The following is a 5,866-nucleotide window of genomic DNA, read 5'->3' as shown; positions in this document are numbered from 1 at the left end:
ATACACAACCCTTTTAATATGTTGTTTTCATAACATTATGAGTGAACTAATAAATTTACCTACATCATCTATTTCCTCCATAAATATACCTTAGCAACAAATTCCTCATAAAGTAACACAACCTCTTCACAATATTAGTTTACAGTATCGCGTTACAATGTAACGCGCCAAGCTGTCTGCTAGGTCACAGATTACTTAATAGTTACTACGTAAGGTGTTATATATTATTTAACCGACCTTACACAACACAATGGAAATACATAGTTGCCAATATTTACACCTTGTGCTAGTGCTAAATTGTGTTTGAGAGAAAATGAGAAATTCGATAATAATATGTTGCAACATTGTAACTTATACAATTTTTCAATACTTTATTTATTAATATTAAAATGTCCATTATGTGTAGATTGGAAACATATAGTTTGGATTATAGGATACGTTTAACTAACTGTCATTCATTAAAAAAACATTTTCAGCAAATCTTTAATTTAAATAGTAGTCCATTTATGCATTATCTATATGCTACTCTTATTTTTAAATCAGGTCTAAATAATGTCACGTTAATATAGTAAGGTAAGACAAACTTAAAAAAAGTATTTGTCAGAAGTGGGATTCGAACCCACGCCCACAGAAGTGGACTGCGACCTGAACGCAGCGCCTTAGACCGCTCGGCCATCCTGACATGATATAATCTAGCCATTCTAATGACGACAAATGGAGAAAAGAATATGTCTACCAATGTACGCTGCATTCAAAATTACTTGAATTAAGCAATGACCTAATGATGAGAGATGTATCTTATTGCTTTAAAACCTAGTACCCCACTTAGTACTACTGAATTTGTCTGAACTAAGAACCAAATGCAGGACTTCCAGGTGATTTTATTCAGAACTTCAACATTGCACAACTTAATTTACCAAAATTACAAACTTGACAACTTAATGAACATCCTTTATCATGCACAAATTCTTCCAGGACCGTTTTCTGTCGTTCAAGCACCGAAAAGTTCCGTAAACGAACAACTATAGTGCGAAGGCTTTGTAGCCGTGAAGAGTATATTGTCCGACAGTGCACTTGACCTAGAATAGATACGACCGCTCTTGACATTGTGTTCATTAAACGTTCAGCCGTATTTTTATATTGATTTAATATTATGTGTTGAGGAAAACTTGTGCGATGTTATGACTATATTTAACTATCTGGGAAAAAATAAATATTCCTACAAAAATAATTATATGTCACGTTTATGATTGAGTTGGTTTGAAATAGAAGAAACTGTACATTTTTATGTACCTATTATAATAAGAATATTTCTAAAATTTATTACTATAATTTTTCCACTGCAGGGCTAGGGGTCTACTCCCGAATTTAAGAGAGGGGTTATAGTTTAAGTCCTTCTCGCTAACGAAGTGCGGTTTAGAGGGGGCTTTTTTGCGTATGTGTGTGTTTGATGAGTGTGTCCTGTCCATAAATCTTAACAATAATCTTTTGAATTACGCACTAAAGTGCGTAAATCTGTAGATATATTATTAAACTTAGCATTTAATAGTAATATATGTATTTACATTATATAGTCTTACGTCAATGACTGAACGGATCATTTGAAATGGCGGTGGATCATATGATTACGAGAGTCATGAGTTTATCGAACTATTGCCGATTCTAATGTAGGTGGATATCAGAGTAGAATAAGGTCACTTATTGTAAACATTGTGTGCAAAATGTTTATACTTAAGTTAATTTTAGACACGTAATTTCCTTGACTTATTTTTATTATTTAACCACCACGGCGGCTTGGCCAGTGTTCTTTTTTTCTTTTCTAAAATATTTTAATCTTTTGCCTGCAATTATAGTTGTTTAAACCTTACAGCTACTAACCTTACTTGTGATAGCAAATAATAACACTTTCACTACGACTACGCCCTTAAGAGTTAAAGTAACATTCCGAAGTGATTGCTAGCTGACTTAGACGGCAAATTCTCGTAATATTTTAGATAATATTCCTATACAAGACATACAAGGTAAAATGCGTGTTCGCGTTAATTCCTGTATCCTATTATATCTATACTTCTATACTAATATTATAAAGCTGAAGAGTATGTTTGTTTGTTTGAACGCGCTAATCTCTAACTGCTGGTCCGATTTGAAAAATTATTTCAGTGTTAGATAGCCCATTTATCGAGAAAGGCTATAGGCTATATATCATCACGCTACGACTAATAGGAGCAGAGCAGTATTTTGATTCATTCTTTATTATATGACGCAAGCGAAGTTGCGGGGGTCGGCTAGTATTAAACATACAAGGTATTTTATCTAAATACATTGTATTATCATGTATCTGCAATTGTTTGTATTTGCATATCTGGCTCTAAAACCGTTCCCGTGTTTCCGAATCTGTATCCAACAACCAACAATGTAAGACACGGATGAATCTACCGATAACTAACGACGCGATGTACAATTTCACTGGAATGTTCTATGCAATTCAAATTTGAAGTTTCTAGTACGTGTATCTATCTGCTTTGTTTTCATCTCAACTGTACAAAATTCACTGATACATCGATGCAATGGTTCGACAAAAAATAAATAAATAAATATTTTTGGACAACTCACACACGGTCATCTAATTCCAAACTAAGCAGAGCTTGTACTATGGTAACCAGACAACTGATAAACATACTTATATACTTCTAAATACATACTTATATAGATAAATTAACATCCAGGCTCAGAACAAATACTCGTGCTCATCACACAAATATTTGTCCCGGGTGGGATTCGGACCCGCCACACGCGGCACTACGGTTATTGCGGCGAGGTGACCGCTTAAACCACTGCGCCAAACGTGCAGTTAAATATAACCTATTTGTACAAATTTGATGAAACATACGTACATATGACATGGTATTATATTTATAGTTGTTAAAGAAACATCTGTAGTAACACTTTTGTAGAGCTTATAAACCTTTGATAACTCATAAAGGCGTATTCTCGTATTCATCGTCATTTTTAGGCATTCTCATTTCTCCTCTAACTGCTGTTAATTTTCACGGACAAGAAACACAATTGTTAATTGTAAAACCTTATATATTGCTATTAATGAATAACAAACTCCCCGTTCAAAGTGACTTCTGTAAAAAAATAGATGAAATTTCAGTTTTATTACTAAGTTCCTAGTACCTATTCTGTTAAAGTTTGCTGTCAAGCTTTTCATTGAAAATGTTGTTGTATGTACCTACATTAAATATAAATAATTATCCTTATTTTGTTTACACATACAAATTTCATTAAATCTATCACATATATATATCAAACTATTAGATATCGTGTGATTTATTTTTGTGATAAAATATTATAGGATTTTGATACTTTTTCGAACAGCGTATCTATGAGCTCTTGTCCGGGATTACAGTTGTATAGCTTACTAGCTGACCCGGGTAACTTCGCTTGTGACACATAAGAGAGAATGGGTCATAATTTTCCCCGTTTTTGGTACATTTTTTACTGGTACTCTGCTCCTAATGGTCGTAGCGTGATGATATATAGCCCATAGCCCTTCCTCGATACATGGGCTATCAAACACAGATTTTTTCAAATCGGACCAATATTTCCTGAGATTGGCGCGTTCAAACAAACAAACTCTTCAGCTTTATAATATTAGTATAGATAGATGTTATGCAACGGACAAAACCGCGTAACAACGGACTGACATACGAGTAAGTTGTACAATAATATCAAGTCGCGCAACTGAGTTCTTCGGCCATAAAAAGTTGTGAGATCCCTGAAAAGACATAATATCTCACAAGTTTTACAAGTTATTCATTCCCGGACGAAACCACGTTAAAAACCTCTTATTTCTACAGCTTATGCGTTTTTATACCTAAGCTGCAACGCTGCCAAAATTTTTCAAAATCCGTTTAGTAATCAAAACATATATACTAAAAATATTAGTTTAGATTGGAATGTACCAAACCTTAATAAACTACCAAAATTCAAACTAACTAACAGTACATATGTTTAACACTAAAATATTAATTGTGAATATAGGGTTACCTCTCGCTCGTAGTATTCTCTGAATTTCAGGAATTTAAACTGTGGCTCAGAATTTAAAGGCATTTTAACGTGAGAACACTTTTTCTAAATATTTTATTATGCAGCTTGTAAATTCGTACGTACGTTAATAAAGGTAATTCGGATTGGTAGTATAAAAATCAATTGCAGCTCTTATCAAACAAGTATTAATGTTATAAAGAAAAATATTCAAGTTATTGCAATTTATTTGGCTTATTACACAGTAATGTGGCATTTAATCAAGGTTTCCTAGTTTCTATAGCCAATTGAATCACCTTATGCTTGAATTTCTACGCTATTCAATACTGAACACGGCCTTTCAATTGGAAACGTAGTCAATTGCGCAATATGCCAATTTGTATCCTGCCATGCATTTGGGACCAAAATGCAGCTAAACAGAGGCTGTTTGGAATGTACGTGCCGACTACCAACCTGGTGTTTAGTTCGTTATGACGTCAATAATAATATTTAACTATTTATGTAACCCAATTAGTACCTGGCTGTTTTATTCAAGCACTAAACTAGTGTTCTTTATTTTTTTTTCCTTTATTTATAGATTTAGGAATGATTTCATTCGTTTATGAACAGTTTATTATTTTTTATTTTATACAGCTTGTATTGACATACTTCTGAGAATAGGTTTTCAATACATTTCCAAACTCGAAACTAATCACATACTGATCTCCATAACCCATATTAATAATGAATGGTTTTCATGCCAGTAATTCTGTGGTCCTCATTCAAGATGATTTCCATCTTCAGATACTCAGTAAATGCTAATCCTTGGTTCAATTAAGATGATCCTTAATGCTACAATTGTTTTGGAACTTTGTTTCTTTTTTCTGCATCTTCACTTGCAAAAAATCCCGCGACATCGATTGATTTATTATGTGTAAAAATTCATCGATGATGGAGTTGTCTCTAAAAATCAATTCGCATGTTTCAAATTGAAGCAAAACTATGCATCCATAAATTACTATCAATATTCTATAAGACGCACCATACATCAACTTCTTCAGTAATCTTGAAGACATTATTACAAGTAAACGATCCACTAATCATTTGAACATCGAAGCACTCGTATTCATCAATAGTCTAGACATTCGTAAGCTAAATTGATTGAATAATGTTTTGAAACTGCAGTGATAACACTTGAAATATATTGCGTGGAAAGTTTTTGCTCTACGTTGTTGAATCATTAAATTGTGGGTCATTTGTATCTTTCTAGGCGTCAATAGACTAATAAAACTACTTGAAATGTAGAGACTATTAATCTATAAAATAAAATACTTTTGATGCATAGGTACAGTTGTAACTGAATGGAGCCCGAAAGTACAGTATAGCAGATTGATGTTGTATATTTTGAATGATGCTATAATTTTAAAAAATAGCCAAATTGTCGTAAAACCTGAACGGCCTTTTAGCTTAGTATAAATGGCCTATCATCTTCGTTTTCTTCTCTCTTTAATCCCGTCTGGCGACTGTCTCCAATTTCCTACTGCTCTCCATTAAATTAAGCCATATACAGAAGACATCATATGCCTTAAGATCACATCAAATGTATAAATATTAAATATCATGAATCATTACAATTCTTCCATTAGTATCACAAGATCACGCCACCGTTCACGATCACGATCACGTTCGCGTACAAAGCACCGTGTTTACGCGTGATCATATTATTACACGGGATGCGGTTAGTTTCCGTTTAGGAAAGTAAAAAACAAATAGACTGCCTAAAATGATGCAGTTTATTTGCAAATACTTTGTTGCTGACGTCAAAAAATGGCAATGA

At 33.3% G+C, this 5,866-nt stretch overlaps 1 non-coding gene across 1 annotated transcript; it reads right to left on the bottom strand.

The window, feature by feature from the left end:
- Positions 1-598: 598 nt before the first annotated feature.
- On the bottom strand, positions 599-682 carry TRNAL-CAG (transfer RNA leucine (anticodon CAG)). The gene has a single exon. It is a non-coding gene; the product is annotated as a tRNA-Leu (tRNA).
- Positions 683-5,866: the final 5,184 nt, after the last annotated feature.

This window comes from Anticarsia gemmatalis, chromosome 10 (assembly GCF_050436995.1).
Source record: "Anticarsia gemmatalis isolate Benzon Research Colony breed Stoneville strain chromosome 10, ilAntGemm2 primary, whole genome shotgun sequence".
Classification (NCBI taxonomy): domain Eukaryota; kingdom Metazoa; phylum Arthropoda; class Insecta; order Lepidoptera; family Erebidae; genus Anticarsia; species Anticarsia gemmatalis.
This window is presented reverse-complemented; position numbering and strand designations above follow the sequence as displayed.